The sequence below is a fragment of the Arachis ipaensis genome, chromosome B6, assembly GCF_059453495.1.
Source record: "Arachis ipaensis isolate K30076 ecotype BB chromosome B6, ASM5945349v1, whole genome shotgun sequence".
Lineage (NCBI taxonomy): Eukaryota > Viridiplantae > Streptophyta > Magnoliopsida > Fabales > Fabaceae > Arachis > Arachis ipaensis.
In genome coordinates, this window is record NC_142441.1 from 63,221,201 (window position 1) to 63,241,028 (window position 19,828).

At 41.2% G+C, this 19,828-nt stretch overlaps 2 non-coding genes and 12 pseudogenes across 2 annotated transcripts; 13 read left to right on the top strand and 1 right to left on the bottom strand.

The window, feature by feature from the left end:
• Positions 1–172: 172 nt before the first annotated feature.
• On the bottom strand, positions 173–280 carry LOC148556185 (small nucleolar RNA R71). The gene has a single exon (XR_015887947.1). It is a non-coding gene; the product is annotated as a small nucleolar RNA R71 (small nucleolar RNA).
• Positions 281–11,246: 10,966 nt separating this feature from the next.
• Positions 11,247–11,354, top strand: LOC148556186 (small nucleolar RNA R71). The gene has a single exon (XR_015888094.1). It is a non-coding gene; the product is annotated as a small nucleolar RNA R71 (small nucleolar RNA).
• Positions 11,355–15,644: 4,290 nt separating this feature from the next.
• LOC148556187 (5S ribosomal RNA) lies at positions 15,645–15,763 on the top strand (annotated as a pseudogene).
• A 178-nt stretch (positions 15,764–15,941) lies between these two features.
• Positions 15,942–16,060, top strand: LOC148556188 (5S ribosomal RNA; annotated as a pseudogene).
• Positions 16,061–16,239: 179 nt separating this feature from the next.
• Positions 16,240–16,358, top strand: LOC148556189 (5S ribosomal RNA; annotated as a pseudogene).
• Positions 16,359–16,541: 183 nt separating this feature from the next.
• On the top strand, positions 16,542–16,660 carry LOC148556190 (5S ribosomal RNA; annotated as a pseudogene).
• Positions 16,661–16,841: 181 nt separating this feature from the next.
• LOC148556191 (5S ribosomal RNA) lies at positions 16,842–16,960 on the top strand (annotated as a pseudogene).
• A 180-nt stretch (positions 16,961–17,140) lies between these two features.
• LOC148556192 (5S ribosomal RNA) lies at positions 17,141–17,259 on the top strand (annotated as a pseudogene).
• A 189-nt stretch (positions 17,260–17,448) lies between these two features.
• LOC148556193 (5S ribosomal RNA) lies at positions 17,449–17,567 on the top strand (annotated as a pseudogene).
• A 187-nt stretch (positions 17,568–17,754) lies between these two features.
• LOC148556194 (5S ribosomal RNA) lies at positions 17,755–17,873 on the top strand (annotated as a pseudogene).
• A 182-nt stretch (positions 17,874–18,055) lies between these two features.
• On the top strand, positions 18,056–18,174 carry LOC148556195 (5S ribosomal RNA; annotated as a pseudogene).
• A 181-nt stretch (positions 18,175–18,355) lies between these two features.
• Positions 18,356–18,474, top strand: LOC148556196 (5S ribosomal RNA; annotated as a pseudogene).
• A 188-nt stretch (positions 18,475–18,662) lies between these two features.
• LOC148556197 (5S ribosomal RNA) lies at positions 18,663–18,781 on the top strand (annotated as a pseudogene).
• Positions 18,782–18,966: 185 nt separating this feature from the next.
• LOC148556198 (5S ribosomal RNA) lies at positions 18,967–19,085 on the top strand (annotated as a pseudogene).
• Positions 19,086–19,828: the final 743 nt, after the last annotated feature.

Here is a 19,828-nt window from a genome sequence, read left to right on the forward strand (position 1 = left end):
TGTTAAGACTAATGGAGTAGATCCTGAAGTCTACAGGCTCATGCTTTTCCCTTTTGCTGTAAGAGACAGAGCTAGAATATGGTTGGACTCTCAACCCAAAGACAACCTGAACTCTTGGGATAAGCTGGTCAAGGCTTTCTTAGCCATGTTCTTTCCTCCTCAAAAGCTGAGCAAGCTTAGAGCTGATGTTCAAACCTTCAGACAAAAAGAAGGTGAATCCCTCTATGAAGCTTGGGAAAGATACAAGCAGCTGACCAAAAAGTGTCCTTCTGACATGCTTTCAGAATGGACCATCCTGGATTCTATGATGGTTTATCTAAGCTATCAAAGATGTCATTGGATACTTCTGCAGGTGAATCCATTCACCTAAAGAAAATGCCTGCAGAAGCTCAAGAACTCATTGACATGGTTGCTAATAACCAGTTTATGTACACTTCTGAGAGGAATCCTGTGAGTAATGGGACGCCTATGAAGAAGGGAGTTCTTGAAATTGATCCTCTGAATGCCATATTGGCTCAGAATAAAATATTGACTCAGCAAGTCAATATGATTTCTCAGAGTCTGAATGGAATGCAAGTTGCATCCAACAGTACTCAAGAGGCATCTTCTGAGGAAGAAGCTTATGATCCTGAGAACCCTGCAATAGCAGAGTTAAAATGCATGGGTGAACCATATGGAAACACCTACAATCCATCATGGAGAAATCACCCAAATCTCTCATGGAAGGATCAAAAGCCTCAACAAGGCTTTAATAATGGTGGAAGAAACAGGTTTAGCAATAGCAAGCCTTTTCCATCATCCACTCAGTAACAGACAGAGAATTCTGAGCAGAATCCATCTAGCTTAGCAAATTTAGTCTCTGATCTATCTAAGGCCAATGTGAGTTTCATGAATGAAACAAGGTCTTCCATTAGAAATTTGGAAGCACAAGTGGACCAGCTAAGTAAAAGGATCACTGAAATCCCTCCTAGTACTCTCCCAAGCAATACAGAAGAGAATCCAAAAGGAGAGTGCAAGGCCATTGAATTAATTGCCATGGCCGAACCCACAAGAGAGGAGAAGGACGTGAATCCCAAGGAGGAAGACCTCCTGGGACGTCCAGTGATCAATAAGGAGCTTCCCTCTGAGGAACCTATGGAATCTGAGACTCATCTAGAGACCATAGAGATTCTATTGAACCTCCTTATGCCATTCATGAGCTCTGATGAGTATTCTTCTTCTGAAGAGAATGAGGATGTTACTGAAGAGCAAGCTACCAAGTTCCTTGGTGCAATCATGAAGCTAAATGCCAAATTATTTGGTATTGAAACTTGGGAAGATGAACCTCCCTTGTTCACCAATGAACTAAGTGATCTGGATCAACTGCATTGCCTCAGAAGAGACAGGATCCTGGAAAGTTCATAATACCTTGTACCATAGGCACCATGATCTTTAAGGCTCTGTGTGACCTTGGTTTAGGAATAAACCTCATGCCCCTCTCTGTAATAGAGAAACTGGGAATCTAAGGGGTGCAAGCTGCTAAAATCTCATTAGAGATGGCAGACAATTCAAGAAAACAGGCTTATGGACAAGTAGAGGATGTGTTAGTAAAGGTTGAAGGCCTTGACATCCCTGCTGATTTCATAGTCCTGGATACTGGAAAGGAAGAGGATGAATCCATTATCCTAGAAAGACCTTTCCTAGCCACAGCAAGAGCTGTGATTGATGTGGACAGAGGAGAATTGATCCTTCAATTAAATAAGGACAACCTTGTGTTTACAACTCAAGGATCTCTCTCTGCATCCATGGAGAGCAAGCAGAAAAAGCTTCTCTCAAAGTAGAGTCAACCAAAGCCCCCACAGTCAAACTCTAAGTTTGGTGTTGGGAGGCCACAACCAAACTCTAAGTTTGGTGTCAAACCCCCATATCCAAACTCTAAGTTTGGTATTGGGAGGTCTCAACAAAGCTCTGCACATCTGTGAGGCTCCATGAGAGCCCACTGTCAAGCTATTGACATTAAAGAAGCGCTTGTTGGGAGGCAACCCAATGTTTATTTATCTAATTTTATTTTTTTCATATTTTCTTAGGTTCATGATCATGTGGAATCACAAAATAAACGAAAAATTTAGAAACAGAATCAAAAACAGTAGAAGAAAAATCACACCCTGGAGGAAGTACCTGCCTGGCGTTCAACGCCAGAACAGAGCATGGTTCTGGCGCTGAACGCCCAAAATGGGCAGTATCTGGGCGCTGAATGCCCAAAATGGGCATCATCTGGGCGCTGAACGCCATAATTGCACCCTGGAGAGGAGCTGGCACTGAACGCCCAGAACAAGCATGGTTCTGGCGTTCAACGCCAGAAATAGGCCACAAATGGGCGTTCAACGCCCAGAACAAGCACCAATCTGGCGCTGAACGCCCAGAATTGTATGCAAGGATATTTTGCATGCCTAATTTGGTGCAAGGTTGTAAATCCTTGAACACCTCAGGATCTGTGGATCCCACAGGATCACCTCAGGATCTGTGGACCCCACAGGATCCCCACCTACCTCCACTCACTCTCTTCTCTCTTCTCAATCATCCTCTCTTCCCAATAAACACTCTTCACCAAAACTCTTCACCAATCACCTCAATCTCTCTCTTCCCTATCACCACTTCACCATTCACATCCATCCACTCTTCCCTATAAACCTACCTCATAAACTCCACCTACCTTCAAAATTCAAAATCAATTTCCCACCCAATCCCACCCATATGGCCGAATACACACATCCCTCCACCTCCTCCATATCTTCTTCTTCTTCTTCTATTCTTTCTTCGTTTGCTCAAGGGCGAGCAATATTCTAAGTTTGGTGTGGTAAAAGCATAAGCTTTTTGTTTTTCCATTACCATTGATGGCACCTAAGACCGGAGAATCCTCTAGAAAAGGGAAAAGGAAGACAAAAACTTCCACCTCTGAGTCATGGGAGATGGAAAGATTCATCTCCAAAGCTCATCAAGACCACTTCTATAATTTTGTGGCCAAGAAGAAGGTGATCCCCGAGGTCCCTTTCAAACTCAAAAGAAATGAGTATCCGGAGATCCGACATGAAATTCAAAGAAGAGGTTGGGAAGTTCTAACAAATCCCATCCAACAAGTCGGCATCCTAATGGTTCAAGAGTTCTATGCCAATGCATGGATCACCAAGAACCATGATCAAAGTAAGAACCTGAATCCAAAGAATTATGTTACAATGGTTCGGGGGAAATACTTAGATTTTAGTCCGGAGAATGTGAGGTTAGCGTTTAACTTGCCTATGATGCAAGGAGATGAGCGCCCCTACACTAGAAGGGTCAACTTTAATCAAAGGTTGGACCAAGTCCTCATGGACATATGTGTGGAAGGAGCTCAATGGAAGATTGACTCCAAAGGCAAGCCGGTTCAACCAAGAAGATTGGACCTCAAGCCTGTGGCTAGAGGATGGTTGGAGTTCATCCAACGCTCCATCATCCCCACTAGCAACCGATCTGAAGTTACTGTGGATCGGGCCATCATGATCCATAGCATCATGATTGGAGAGGAAGTAGAAGTTCATGAAGTCATCTCCCTTGAACTCAACAAAATAGCCGAAAAGTCCTCTCTTGGGGCAAGGCTAGCTTTTCCTCATCTTATTTGCCATCTATGTTACTCAGCTGGAGCTTTCATAGAAGGAGACATTCACATTGAGGAAGAGAAGCCCATCACTAAGAAAAAGATGGAGCAAGCAAGAGAGCCCATTCATGGAGCTCAAGAGGCGCAGGAAGCTCATCACCATGAGATCCCGGAGATGCCTCAAATGCATTTTCCTCCACAAAATTATTGGGAGCAAATCAACACCTCCCTAGGAGAATTAAGTTCCAACATGGGACAACTAAGGGTGGAACATCAAGAGCACTCCATCATCCTTCATGAAATAAGAGAAGATCAAAAAGCAATGAGGGAGGAGCAACAAAGACAAGGAAGAGACATAGAAGAGCTCAAGGACATCATTGGTTCCTCAAGAATGAAATGTTACCATCACTAAGATGGACTCATTCCTTGTTCTTACATTCTTTGTTTTTCGTTTTCTCTATGTTAAGTGCTTATCTAAGTTTGTGTCTTCATTACATGATCATTAGTAGTTAGTAACTTTGTCTTAAAGTTATGAATGTCCTATGAATCCATCACCTCTCTTAAATGAAAAATGTTTTAATTCAAAAGAACAAGAAGTACATAAGTTTCGAATTTATCCTTGAACTTAGTTTAATTATATTAATGTGGTGACAATGCTTCTTGTTTTCTGAATGAATGCTTGAACAGTGCATATGTCTTTTGAAGTTGTTGTTTAAGAATGTTAAATATGTTGGCTCTTGAAAGAATGATGACTAGGAGACATGTTATTTGATAATCTAAAAAATCATAAAAATGATTCTTGAAGCAAGAAAAAGCAGCAAAAAAAAAAAGCTTGCAGAAAAAAAAATAGCGAAAAATAGAAAGAAAAAAAGAAAAAGCAAGTAGGAAAAGCCAAAAGCTCTTAAAACCAAGAGGCAAGAGCAAAAAGCCAGTAACCCTTAAAACCAAAAGGCAAGGGCAATAAAAAGGATCCCAAGGCTTTGAGCATCAGTGGATAGGAGGGCCCAAAGGAATAAAATCCTGGCCTAAGCGGCTAAACCAAGCTGTCCCTAACCATGTGCTTGTGGCGTGAAGGTGTCAAGTGAAAACTTGAGACTGAGCGGTTAAAGTCAAGGTTCAAAGAAAAAGAAGAGTGTGATTAAGAACCCTGGACACCTCTAATTGGAGACTTTAGCAAAGCTAAGTCACAATCTGAAAAGGTTCACCCAATTATGTGTCTGTGGTATTTATGTATCCGGTGGTAATACTGGAAAAAAAAGTGCTTCGGGCCACGGCCAAGACTCATAAAGTAGCTGTGTTCAAGAATCAATATACTGAACTAGGAGAATCAATAACACTATCTGAACTCTGAGTTCCTATAGATGCCAATCATTCTAAACTTCAATGGATAAAGTGAGATGCCAAAACTATTCAAGAGGCAAAAAGCTACAAGTCCCTCTCATCTGATTGAAGCTATGTTTCATTGATAGTTTGGAATTTATAGTATATTATCTTCTTTTTATCCTATTTGATTTTCAGTTGATTGGGGACAAGCAACAATTTAAGTTTGGTGTTGTGATGAGCGGATAATTTATACGCTTTTTGGCATTGTTTTTAGTATGTTTTTAGTAGAATCTAGTTACTTTTAGGGATGTTTTCAATAGTTTTTATGTTAAATTCACATTTCTGGACTTTACTATGAGTTTGTGTGTTTTTCTGTGATTTCAGGTATTTTCTGGCTGAAATTGAGGGACTTGAGCAAAGGTTGAAGAAGGACTGCTGATGCTGTTGGATTCTGACCTCCCTGCACTCAAAGTGGATTTTCTGGAGCTACCGAACTCAAAATGGCGCGCTTCTAATTGCGTTGGAAAGTAGACATCCAGGGCTTTCCAGAAATGTATAATAGTCCATACTTTGAACGAGTTTAGATGACGTAAAAGTGCGTTGAACGCCACTTCTACGCTGCTGTCTGGAGTTAAACGCCAGAAACAAGTCAAAAAACAGAGTTGAACGCCAGAAATACGTTACAACCTGGCGTTCAACTCCAGAAAGAGCCTCTGCACGTGTAACATTCAAGCTCAGCCCAAGCACACACCAAGTGGGCCCTGGAAGTGGATTTATGCATCAATTACTTACTTCTGTAAACCCTAGTAGCTAGTTTATTATAAATAGAACTTTTATTATTGTATTAGACATCCTGAGTTTTATCTTCGGATCATAGAGTCTTGGTTACTCCGGTTCCCCTCTGGGGCCGAGACCAATGAACTCCATTATCACTTATGTATTTTCAACGGTAGAGTTTCTGCACTGCATAGATTAAGGTGTGGAGCTCTGCTGTTCCTCAAGGATTAATGCAAAGTACTACTGTTTTCTATTCAATTCAACTTATTCAGTTTCTAAGATATTCATTCGCACTTCAACCTGAATGTGATGAACGTGACAATCATCATCATTCCCTATGAATGCGTGCCTGACAACCACTTCCGTTCTACATTAGATTGAATGAGTATCTCTTAGATCTCTTAATCAGAATCTTTGTGGTATAAGCTAGATTGATGGCGGCATTCATGAGAATCCGGAAAGTCTAAACCTTGTCCGTGGTATTCTGAGTAGGACTCTGGGATTGAATGACTGTGACGAACTCCAAACTCGCGAGTGCTGGGCGTAGTGCCAGACGCAAAAGTATAGTAAATTCTGTTCCAGTATGATCGAGAACCTCCAAGATGATTAGCCATGCAGTGACAGCACGTCGGACCATTTTCACAGAGAGGAATAGGATGCAACCAACGACAAGGGTGATGCCTCCAGACGATTAGCCGTGCTGTGACAGAGCATTTGGACCATTTTCCCAAGAGGATTGAAAGTAGCCATTGGCACCGGTGACATCCTTACACAAAGCCAGCCATAGAAAGGAGTAAGACTGATTGGATGAAGACAGCAGGAAAGCAGGGGTTCAGAGGAATGAATGCATCTCCATAAGCTTATCTGAAATTCTTAACAATGATTTACATAAGTATTTCTATCCTTATTTTAGTATTAATTTCGAAAACTCCATAACTATTTTATATCCGCCTGACTGAGATTTACAAGGTGACCATAGCTTGCTTCATACCAACAATCTCCGTGGGATCGACCCTTACTCACGTAAGGTTTATTACTTGGACGACCCAGTGCACTTGCTGGTTAGTTATGCGAAGTTGTGAAGATATGTTTAGACCATGGTTCTGTGCATCCGTTTTTGGTGCCATCGCCAGGGAATCAATTTCGAACAACAATTCACAACTTGAGTAACAATTTCGCATACCAGCCGCTTAAACCAAGATTTTATTCCTGTAGGCCCTCCTATCCACTGGTGCTCAAATCCTTGGGATCCTCTTTATTTACCCTTGCCTTTTGGTTTTAAGGGTTATTGGCTTTTTTTTTGCTTGCTTTTTCTTTCTATTTTTTTTGCCTATTTTTTTTTCTGCAAACTTTGTTATTTGCTGCTTTTTCTTGCTTCAAGAATCATTTTTATGATTTTTCAGATTATCAAATAACATGTTTCCTAGTCATCATTCTTTCAAGAGCCAACATATTTAACATTCTTAAACAACAACTTCAAAAGACATATGCACTGTTCAAGCATACATTCAGAAAACAAGAAGCATTGTCAACACATCAATATAATTAAACTAAGTTCAAGGATAAATTCAAAACTCATGTACTTCTTGTTCTTTTGAATTAAAACATTTTTCATTTAAGAGAGGTGATGGATTCATAGGACATTCATAACTTTAAGACAAAGTTACTAACTACTAATGATCATGTAATGAAGACACAAACATAGATAAGCACTTAACATAGAGAAAATGAAAAACAGAAGAAATAAGAACAAGGAATGAATCCACCTTAGTGATGGTGCCGTTTCCTTCTTGAGGAACCAATGATGTCCTTGAGCTCTTCTATGTCTCTTCCTTGTCTTTGTTGCTCCTCCCTCATTGCTTTTTGATCTTCTCTAATTTCATGAAGGATGATGGAGTGCTCTTGATGTTCTACCCTTAATTGTCCCATGTTGGAACTTAATTCTTCTAGGGAGGTGTTGATTTTCTCCCAAAAGTTTTGTGGAGGAAAATGCATATGAGGCATCTCCGGGATCTCATGGTGATGAGCTTCCTGCGCCTCTTGAGCTCCATGAATGGGCTCTCTTGCTTGCTCCATCTTTTTCTTAGTGATGGGCTTCTCTTCCTCAATGTGAATGTCTCCTTCTATGGAAGCTCCAGCTGAGTAACATAGACGGCAGATAAGATGAGGAAAAGCTAGCCTTGCCCCAGGAGAGGGCTTTTCGGCTATTTTGTAGAGTTCAAGGGAGATGACTTCATGAACCTCTACTTCTTCTCCAATCATGATGCTATGGATCATGATGGCCCGATCCACAGTAACTTCAGATCGGTTGCTAGTGGGGATGATGGAGCGTTGGATGAACTCCAACCATCCTCTAGCCACAGGCTTGAGGTCCAATCTTCTTAGTTGAACCGGCTTGCCTTTGGAGTCAATCTTCCATTGAGCTCCTTCCACAGATATGTCCATGAGGACTTGGTCCAACCTTTGATTAAAGTTGACCCTTCTAGTGTAGGGGCGTTCATCTCCTTGCATCATAGGCAAGTTAAACGCCAACCTCACATTTTCCGGACTAAAATCCAAGAATTTCCCCCGAACCATTGTAACATAGTTCTTTGGATCCGGGTTCTTACTTTGATCATGGTTCTTGCTGATCCATGCATTGGCATAGAACTCTTGAACCATTAGGATGCTGACTTGTTGGATGGGATTTGTTAGAACTTCCCAACCTCTTCTTTGAATTTCATGTCGGATCTCTGGATACTCATTTCTTTTGAGTTTGAAAGGGACCTCGGGGATCACCTTCTTCTTGGCCACAACATCATAGAAGTGGTCTTGATGAGCTTTGGAGATGAATCTTTCCATCTCCCATGACTCGGAGGTGGAAGTTTTTGTCTTCCCTTTCCCTTTTCTAGAGGATTCTCCGGTCTTAGGTGCCATCAATGGTAATGGAAAAACAAAAAGCTTATGCTTTTACCACACCAAACTTAGAATATTGCTCACCTCGAGCAAGAAAATAAAGAATTAGATGAAGAAGAAGAAGAAAAGATGGAGAAGAGGGGGGAGGTGTGTTTCTGCCAAGAAGAGAAGAGAGGGTTGTGTTGTGTGAAAATGAGGAAGAATGGAAGGCTTTATATAGGGAAGGGAGGGGGTTAAGGTTCGGCCATATGGGTAGGTTTGGGTGGGAAATTGATTTGAATTTTGAAGGTAGGTAGAGTTTATTGGGTAGGTTTATGGGGAAGAGTGGGTGGATGTGAGTGGTGAAGGGTTAATAGGGAAGAGAGATGGAGGTGATAGGTGAAGGGTTTTGGGGAAGAGTGTTTATTGGGAATAGAGGATGATTGAGAAGAGAGAAGAGAGTGAGTGGAGGTAGGTAGGGATCCTGTGGGGTCCACAGATCCTGAGGTGTTCAAGGATTTACAACCTTGCACCAAATTAGGCATGTAAAATGCCCTTGCACACAACTCTAGGCGTTCAGCGCCAGGTTGGTGCCCATTTTGGGCGTTCAACGCCCATTTGTTGCCCATTTCTGGCGTTGAACGCCAGAACCATGCTTGTTCTGGGCGTTCAGGCCAGCTCCTCTCCAGGGTGCAATTCTGGCATTCAGCGCCCAGATGATGCCCATTTTGGGCGTTCAGCGCCAGAACCATGCTCTGTTCTAGCGTTGAACGCCAGGCAGGTGCTTCCTCCAGGGTGTGATTTTTCTTCTGCTGTTTTCGATTCTGTTTCTAAATTTTTCGTTTATTTTGTGATTCCACATGATCATGAACCTAAGAAAATATGAAAAAAATAAAATTAGATAAATAAACATTGGGTTGCCTCCCAAGAAGCGCTTCTTTAATGTCAATAGCTTGACAGTGGGCTCTCATGGAGCCTCACAGATGTGCAGAGCTTTGTTGAGACCTCCCAATACCAAACTTAGAGTTTGGATATGGGGGTTTGACACCAAACTTAGAGTTTGGTTGTGGCCTCCCAACACCAAACTTAGAGTTTGACTGTGAGGGCTTTGGTTGACTCTGCTTTGAGAGAAGCTTTTTCTGCTTCCTCTCCATGGATGTAGAGAAAGATCCTTGAGTTGTAAACACAAGGTTGTCCTTATTTAATTGAAGGATCAATTCTCCTCTGTCCACATCAATCACAGCTCTTGCTGTGGCTAGGAAAGGTCTTCCTAGGATGATGGATTCATCCTCTTCCTTTCCAGTATCCAGGACTATGAAATCAGCAGGGATGTCAAGGCCTTCAACCTTTACTAACACGTCCTCTACTTGTTCATAACCCTGTTTTCTTGAATTGTCTGCCATCTCTAATGAGATTTTAGCAGCTTGCACCCGATAGATTCCCAGTTTCTCTATTACAAATAGGGGCATGAGGTTTATTCCTGAACCAAGGTCACACAGAGCCTTAAAGATCATGGTGCCTATGGTACAAGGTATTATGAACTTTCCAGGATCCTGTCTCTTCTGAGGCAATGTCAGTTGATCCAGATTACTTAGTTCATTGGTGAACAAGGGAGGTTCATCTTCCCAAGTTTCAATACCAAATAATTTGGCATTTAGTTTCATGATTGCACCAAGGAACTTGGCAGCTTGCTCTTCAGTAACATCCTCATTGTCTTCAGAAGAGGAATACTCATCAGAGCTCATGAATGGCATAAGGAGGTTCAATGGAATCTCTATGGTTTCTAGATGAGTCTCAGATTCCTTAGGTTCCTCAGAGGGAAGCTCCTTATTGATCACTGGATGTCCTAGGAGGTCTTCCTCCTTGGGATTCATGTCCTTCTCCTCTCTTGTGGGTTCGGCCATGGCAATTAATTCAATGGCCTTGCACTCTCCTTTTGGATTCTCTTCTGTATTGCTTGGGAGAGTACTAGGAGGGATTTCAGTGATCCTTTTACTCAGCTGGCCCACTTGTGCTTCCAAATTTCTAATGGAAGACCTTGTTTCATTCATGAAACTCACAGTGGCCTTAGATAGATCAGAGACTAAATTTGCTAAGCTAGATGGATTCTGCTCAGAATTCTCTGTCTGTTGCTGAGTGGATGATGGAAAAGGCATGATATTGCTAAACCTGTTTCTTCCACCATTATTAAAGCCTTGTTGAGGCTTTTGATCCTTCCATGAGAGATTTGGGTGATTTCTCCATGATGGATTGTAGGTGTTTCCATATGGTTCACCCATGTATTTTAACTCTGCTATTGCAGGGTTCTCAGGTCATAAGCTTCTTCCTCAGAAGATGCCTCTTGAGTACTGTTGGATGCAGCTTGCATTCCATTCAGACTCTGAGAAATCTTATTGACTTGCTGAGTCAATATTTTATTCTGAGCCAATATGGCATTCAGAGTATCAATTTCAAGAACTCCCTTCTTCATAGGCGTCCCATTACTCACAGGATTCCTCTCAGAAGTGTACATAAATTGGTTATTAGCAACCATGTCAATGAGTTCTTGAGCTTCTGCAGGCATTTTCTTTAGGTGAATGGATCCACCTGCAGAAGTATCCAATGACATCTTTGATAGCTCAGACAAATCATCATAGAATATATCCAGGATGGTCCATTCTGAAAGCATGTCAGAAGGACACTTTTTGGTCAGCTGCTTGTATCTTTCCCAAGCTTTATAGAAGGATTCACCTTCTTTCTGTCTGAAGGTTTGAACATCAGCTCTAAGCTTGCTCAGCTTTTGAGGAGGAAAGAACTTGGCTAAGAAAGCCGTGACCAGCTTATCCCAAGAGTTCAGGCTGTCTTTGGGTTGAGAGTCCAACCATATTCTAGCTCTATCTCTTACAGCAAAAGGGAAAAACATGAGCCTGTAGACTTCAGGATCTACTCTATTAGTCTTAACAGTATCATAGATCTGCAAGAATTCAGTTAAGAACTGAAAAGGATCTTCAGATGGAAGTCCATGAAACTTGCAGTTCTGCTGCATCAGAGAAACTAGCTGAGGTTTCAGCTCAAAATTGTTTGCTCCAATGGTAGGAATGGAGATGCTTCTTCCATGTAAATTGGAATTAGGTGCAGTAAAGTCACCAAGCATTCTCCTTGCATTATTGTTGTTGGGTTCGGCTGCCATCTCCTTTACTTGTTCGAAATTTTCAATAAGGTTGTCTCTGGATTGTTGTAATTTAGCTTCTCTTAGTTTTCTCTTCAGAGTCCTTTCAGGTTCTGGATCAGCTTCAACAAGAATGCCTTTTTCTTTGTCCCTGCTCATAAGAAAGAGAAGAGAAAAAGAAAAGAAGAGGAATCCTCGATGTCACAGTAAAGAGGTTCCTTATTGTTAGTAGAAGAAGAAAAGGAATAGGGGTGAAGAAGAATGAAGAATCCAAACACCAAGGTGATTATAGGAGCAGAGATGTGAGATGAAGAGAAGTGTTAGTAGATGAATAAATAAATAGAAGGGGATAAGGAAGAAGGATTTTCGAAAATAATTTTTGAAAAAGAGTTAGTGATTTTCGAAAATAGTTTTTGAAAAAGGTTAGTAGTTTTTCGAAAATTCAAATAAAAAATAAAATAATTAGTCTAACTAAAAAGAAATTTTGAAAAATAGGGAAGATTTTTTCAAAAATTAGAGAGAGAGAGTTAGTTAGGTAGTTTTGAAAAAGGTAAGAAACAAACAAAAAGTTAGTTAGTTAGTTGAAACAAATTTTGAAAAGATAAGAAGTTAGGAGGTTAGAAAATATATTTTGCAATCACTTTTTTGAAAAAGGTAAGATAAGAAGATATTTTTGAAAAGATATGATAGAAATTAGTTTTTGAAAAAGATTTGATTTTTAAAATCTCAATTAATGACTTGATTCACAAGAAATCACAAGATATGATTCTAGAACTTAAAGTTTGAATCTTTCTTAACAAGTAAGTAACAAACTTGAAATTTTTTAATCAAAACATTAATTGATGATGTTATTTTCGAAAATATGATGTAAAATTAAGAAAAATATTTTTGAAAAATATTTTTGAAATGTTCAAAAATAACTAAAAAAATTGAAAAAAGATTTGATTTTTGAAAAAGATAAGATTTTTTTTAAATTGAAAATTTGATTTGACTCATAAAAACAACTAGATTTTAAAAATTTTTGAAAAAGTCAAATCTAATTTTCGAAATTTTAAGAGAGAAAAAGGGAAAGATATTTTTTTGATTTTTGAATTTTTATGATGAGGGAGAAAAACAAGAAAAATGATGCAATGCATGAAAGTTATGGATCAAAACAATGAATGCATGCAAGAATGCTATGAATGTCAAGATGAACACCAAGAACACTATGAAGATCATGATGAACATCAAGAACACATTTTTGAAAAATTTTTAATGCAAAGAAAACATGCAAGACACCAAACTTAGAATTCTTTAATGCTTAGACATAAAGAATTCAGGAATGCATATGAAAAACAAGAAAAGACACAAAACATGCAAATTCAAAGATCAAACAAGAAGACTTACCAAGAACAACCTGAAGATCATGAAGAACACTATGAATGCATGAATTTTTTTCGAAAAATGCAAGATGAACATGCAATTGACACCAAACTTATAACATGACTCAAGACTCAAACAAGAAACACAAAAAATATTTTTGATTTTTATGATTTTCTAATTTTTTTGTATTTTTTTTCAAAAATTATTTGAAAAACAAAAATAAGGATTCCAAAATTTTTAATATGAATTCCAGGAATCTAGCATTCTTAGTCTAAAGCTCCAATCTGAGGGTTAGGCATGGCTTAATAGCCAGCCAAGCTTTTGCATATAACATCAGAGAATATACTGCTCATTACTTATCAAAGTAACTTGCCTCTATGCTGATGGTTTGGAAGCCTCAGTCCAAAAGAATTTAGACATGGCTTTATAGCTAGTCAGGCTTCAACATGCTTCATGAAACACTAGAATTCATTCTTAAAAATTTTGAAAAAAAATATATTTTTGAAAACAATTTTTTTTTTAGAAAACAAAGGAGAAATTTTTGAAAGATTTTTTAAAACTTTTTGAAAAGAAAACAAAAAGAAAGTTACCGAATCTAAGCAACAAGATGAACCGTCAGTTGTCCAAACTCGAACAATCCCCGGCAACGGCGCCAAAAACTTGGTGTTGTTGCTGGATCAAACTTGGCACTGATGTTACCGGACCAAAAGCTTGCCGAAAACTCGAACAATCCACGGCAACGGCGCCAAAAACTTGGTATGCGAAATTGTTACTCAGGTTGTGAATTATTGTTCGAAATTGATTCCCTGGCGATGGCTCCAAAAACGGATGCACAGAACCATGGTCTAAACATATCTTCACAACTTCGCATAACTAACCAGCAAGTGCACTGGGTCGTCCAAGTAATAAACCTTACGTGAGTAAGGGTCGATCCCACGGAGATTGTTGGTATGAAGCAAGCTATGGTCACCTTGTAAATCTCAGTCAGGCGGATATAAAATAGTTATGGAGTTTTCGAAATTAATACTAAAATAAGAATAGAAATACTTATGTAAATCATTGGTGAGAATTTCAGATAAGCGTATGGAGATGCATTCATTCCTCTGACCCTTGCTTTCCTACTGTCTTCATCCAATCAGTCTTACTCCTTTCTATGGCTGGCTTTGTGTAAGGATGTCACCGGTGCTAATGGCTACTTTCAATCCTCACGGGAAAATGGTCCAAATGCTCTGTCACAGCACGGCTAATCGTCTGGAGGCATCACCCTTGTCGTTGGTTGCATCCTATTCCTCTCTGTGAAAATGGTCCGATGCGCTGTCACTGCATGGCTAATCATCTTGGAGGTTCTCGATCATACTGGAATAGAATTTACTATCCTTTTGCGTCTGTCACTACGCCCAGCACTCGCAAGTTTGGAGTTCGTCACAGTCATTCAATCCCAGAGTCCTACTCGGAATACCACGGACAAGGTTTAGACTTTCCGAACTCTCATGAATGCCGCCATCAATCTAGCTTATACCACGAAGATTCTGATTAAGAAATCTAAGAGATACTCATTCAATCTAATGTAGCATGGAAGTGGTTGTCAGGCACGCGTTCATAGGGAATGATGATGATTGTAACGTTCATCACATTCAGGTTGAAGTGCGAATGAATATCTTAGAAACTGAATAAGTTGAATTGAATAGAAAACAGTAGTACTTTGCATTAATCCTTGAGGAACAGTAGAGCTCCACACCTTAATCTATGGAGTGCAGAAACTCTACCGTTGAAAATACATGAGTGATAATGGAGTTCATTGGTCTCGGCCCCAGAGGGGAACCGGAGTAACCAAGACTACGAATACAATGATAAAAAGTTCTATTTATAATAAACTAGTCACTAGGGTTTACAGAAGTAAGTAATTGATGCATAAATCCACTTCCGGGGCCCACTTGGTGTGTGCTTCGGCTGAGCTTGAAGTCTACACGTGGAGAGGTCATTCTTGGAGTTGAACGCCAGCTTTTGTGCCAGTTTGGGCGTTGAACTCCACTTTGCAACTTGTTTCTGGCGCTGGACGCCAGAATTGGGCAGAGAGCTGGCGTTGAACGCTAGTTTGCGTCGTCTAAACTTGGGCAAAGTATGGACTATTATATATTGCTGGAAAGCCCTGGATGTCTACTTTCCAATGCAATTGGAAGCTCCAGAAAATCCATTTTGAGTGCAGGGAGGTTAGAATCCAACAGCATCAGCAGTCCTTCTTCATCCTCTGAATCTGATTTTTGCTCAAGTCCCTCAATTTCAGCCAGAAAATACCTGAAATCACAGAAAAACACACAAACTCATAGTAATGTCCAGAAATGTGAATTTAACATAAAAACTAATGAAAACATCCCTAAAAGTAACTAGATTCTACTAAAAACAACGCCAAAAAGCGTATAAATTATCCGCTCATCAGAGCCTTAAAGACCTAACTTTTGATAGGCTCCTACGGGGCCTGCAGGGTTTCGCAACTCGACTTACCCTATGTACCGATACATGCTTATGATAATTGTGTGCATATACTTTAATAGGTGTGATCATACCAGCACTAATGCACCGGATCCCACCAGAACTCCGTAGTTAAGCGTGCTTAGGCTAGAGTAGTACTAGGATGGGTGACCTCCTGGGAAATCCTCGTGTTGTACCTTTTTTTTTACGTCGTGCTTACCCCCATTCTTTAAACGACGCTATCTCGAATAGTTTAGCTATAGCGAGCCTTAATGAACTGATTTTCGGCAACCTCCCACGGGCCCTGCACGGCTTTGCCGCTCGACTTACCCTACGTCGCGATACATGCTTATGATAACTGTGTGCACATACTTTAATAGGTGTGATCATACCAGCACTAATGCTCCGGATTCCACCAAAACTCTGTAGTTAAGCGTGCTTGGGCTAGAGTAGTACTAGGATGGGTGACCCCCTGGGAAGTCTTCGTGTTGTACCTTTTTTTTTTACGTCGTGCTTACCCTCGTTCTTTAAACGATGCTATCTCTAATAGTTTAGCTATAGTGAGCCTTAATGAACTGATTTTCTGCAAGCTCCCACGGGCCCTGCAGGGCTTCGCAACTCAACTTACCCTACGTCGCGAGACATTCTTATGATAATTGTGTGCACATACTTTAATAGATGCGATCATACCAGCACTAATGCACCGGATCCAATCAGAACGCCGCAGTTAAGCGTGCTTGGGCGAGAGTAGTACTAAGATTGGTGACCTCCTAGGAAGTCCTCATGTTGCACCTCTTTATTTTTTTTCCGTCGTGCTTACCCTCGTTCTTTAAATGACACTATCTCGAATATTTTACCTAAAGCAAGCCTTAATGAACTGATTCTCGGCAGGCTCCCACGGACCCAGCAGGTCTTCCCAACTAGACTTACCCTATGTCGCGACACATGCTTATGATAATTGTGTGCGCATACTTCAGTAGGCGCAATCATACTAACACTAATGCACCAGATCCCATCAGAACTCCGCAGTTAAGAGTGCGTGTGCGGGAGCGGTACTAGGATGGGTGACCTCTTGGGAAGTCCTCGTGTTGCACCTTTTTTTTCTTTACGTCGTGATTACCCTCGTTCTTTAAATGACGCTATCTCGAATTAGTTAGCTAAAGTGAGACTTAATGACCTGACTTTCGGTAGGCTACTGCGGGGCCTGCAGGGCTTCGCAGCTCGACATACCCTTTGTCGCGATACATGCTTATAATGATTGTGTGCACACACTTTAATAGGTGTGATCATACCAGCACTAACGCACCGGATCCCACCAGAACTCCGTAGTTAAGCGTGGTTGGGCGAAAGTAGTACTAGGATGGGTGACCTCCTCGAAAGTCCTCGTGTTGCACCTTTTTTTTTTTACATCGTGCTTACCCTCGTTCTTTGAACGACGCTATCTGGAATAGTTTACCTAAAGCGAGACTTAATGACCTGATTTTTGGCAGGCTAACACGGGCCCCGCAAGGCTTCGCAACTCGACTTACCCTACGTCGTGAGACATGCTTATGATAATTGTGTGAGCATACTTTAACAGGTGCGTTCATGCCGGCACTAATGCACCGGATCCCATCAGAACTCCGCAGTTAAGCGTGCTTGGGCGAGTGTAGTACTAGGATGGGTGACATCCTCGGAATTCCTCGTGTTGCACCACTTTTCTTTTTTTTTTTTTACGTCGTGCTTACCCTTGTTCTTTAAACGACGCTATCTTGAATAGTTTAGCTAATGCGAGCCTTAATGACCTGACTTTCGGCAGGCTCCTACGGGGTCAGCAGGGCTTCGCAGCTCGACTTACCCTATGTAGCGATACATGCTTATGATAATTGTGTGCATATACTTTAATAGGTGTGATCATACCTGTACTAATGCATCGGATCCCATCAGAACTCCGCAGTTAAGCATGCTTGGGTGAGAGTAGTACTTGGATGGGTGACCTCCTCAGAATTCCTCGTGGAGTACCACTTTTCTTTTTTTTTTTTACGTCGTGCTTACAATTGTTTTTTAAACGACGCAATCTTGAATAGTTTAGCTAAAGTGAGCCTTAATGACCTGATTTTTGGCAGGCTCCTACGGTCTCACAGGGCTTCACAGCTCGACTTACCCTACGTCATGACACATGCTGATGATAATTGTGTACGCATGCTTTAATAGCTGCGATCATACCAGCACTAATGCCCCGGATCCCATCAGAACTCCGCAGTTAAGCGTGCTTGGGCAAGAGTCGTACTAGGATGGGTAACCTCCTGGGAAGTCCTCATGTTGCACCTCTTTTTTTTTTAACGTCGTGCTTACCCTCGTTCTTTAAACGACGCTATCTCGAATAGTTTAGCAAAAGCGAGCCTTAGTGAACTGATTTTAGGCAAGCTCCCACGGGACCCGCAGGGCTTCGTAGCTCGACCTACCCTACATCACGAGACATGCTTATGATAATTGTGTGCACATACTTTAATAGGTGCGATCATACCAGCACTAATGCACCGGATCCCATCAAAACTCCGCAGATAAGCATGCTTGGGCAAGAGTAGTACTAGGATGGGTGACCTCCTGAGAAGTCCTCGTGTTGGACCTCTTTTTTTTTTACGTCGTGCTTACCCACATTCTTTAAAAGACGTTATCTCGAATAGTTTAGCTAAAGCGAGCCTTAGTGAACTTATTTTCGGCAAGCTCTCACGGGACACGCAGGGCTTCGCAGCTCGACTTACCCTACGTAGCGAGACATGCTTATGATAATTGTGTGCCCAAACTTTAATAGGTGCGATCAAACCAGCACTAATGCACCGGATCCCATCAAAACTCAGCAGTTAAGCGTGCTTTGGCGAGAGTAGTACTACGATGGGTGACCTCCTGGGAAGTCCTCGTGTTGCACCTCTTTTTTTTTTTTTTTTTACGTCGTGCTTACCCTCGTTCTTTAAACGACGCTATCTCGAATAGTTTAGCTAAAGTAAGCCTTAATGATCTAATTTTCGACAAGCTCCCACGGGACCCGCAGGGCTTCGCAACTCGACTTACCCTACATCGCGAGACATGCTTATGATAATTGTGTGCGCACACTTTAATAGGTGCGATCATGCTAGCACTAATGCACCGGATCCCATTAGAACTACGTAGTTAAGGGTGCTTGGACGAGAGTAGTACTAGGATGGGTGACCTCCTCAAAATTCCTCGTGTTGCACCACTTTTCTTTTTTTTTTACGTCTTGCTTACCCTTGTTCTTTAAACGACAATATTTTGAATAGTTTAGCTAAAGCGAGCCTTAATGACTTGATTTTCAGCAAGCTCCCACGGGCCAACAGGACTTCGCAGCTCGACTTACCCTACGTCGTGACACATGCTAATGATAATTGTGTGCGCATAGTTTAATAGGTGCGATCATACCAGCACTAATGCATTGGATCCCATCAGAACTCCGCAGTTAAGCGTGCTTGGGCAAGAGTAGTACTAGGATGTGTGACCTCCTGTGAAGTCCTCATGTTGCACCTATTTTTCTTTTTTTTTTTAACGTCGTGCTTACCCTTATTCTTTAAATGACGCTATCTTGAATAGTTTAGCTAAAGTGAACCGTAGTGAACTGATTTTCGGCAAGCTCCCACGGAACCCGCAGGGCTTCGCAGCTCGACTTACCCAACGTCACGAGACATGCTTATGATAATTGTGTGCGCATACTTTAATAGGTGCGATCATACCAGCACTAATGCACAGGATCCTATCAGAACTCCGTAGTTAAGCGTGCTTGGGCGAGGGTAGTAATATGATGGGTGACCTCCACCAGTAACCGCTCTGAAGTCACTGTCAAAAGAGCAGTGATGATCCACTGTATTATGCTGGGAAAAGAAGTGGAGGTCCATCAATTAATTCCTTGAGAAATTTACACAATTGCAAATAAGGAATCCACTGAAGCCAAATTGGCCTACCCAAGCTTGATCAGTCTGTTATGTAAAGATGCGGGAGTACAAATAGGTGTTGATGAGTATATCCCAGTGGAACACTCAATGACCAAAAGGGTGATGGATGGACCTCAAGTTCAAGACAACCTCATCAAAAGGAGGGCGCATGAGCTCCTCCCAGAAATTCCTCAATTTGACTATTGGACCCGCTTAGAAGCATCTGTTAACAAGCTGCAAGAATCTATGGATCAACTCAAAGAAGAGCAGCAGAATCAGAACAGCATGCTCTGCAAACTGCTCAGAGAACAAGAGAAGCAAGGGCGTGAGCTACAGGAACTA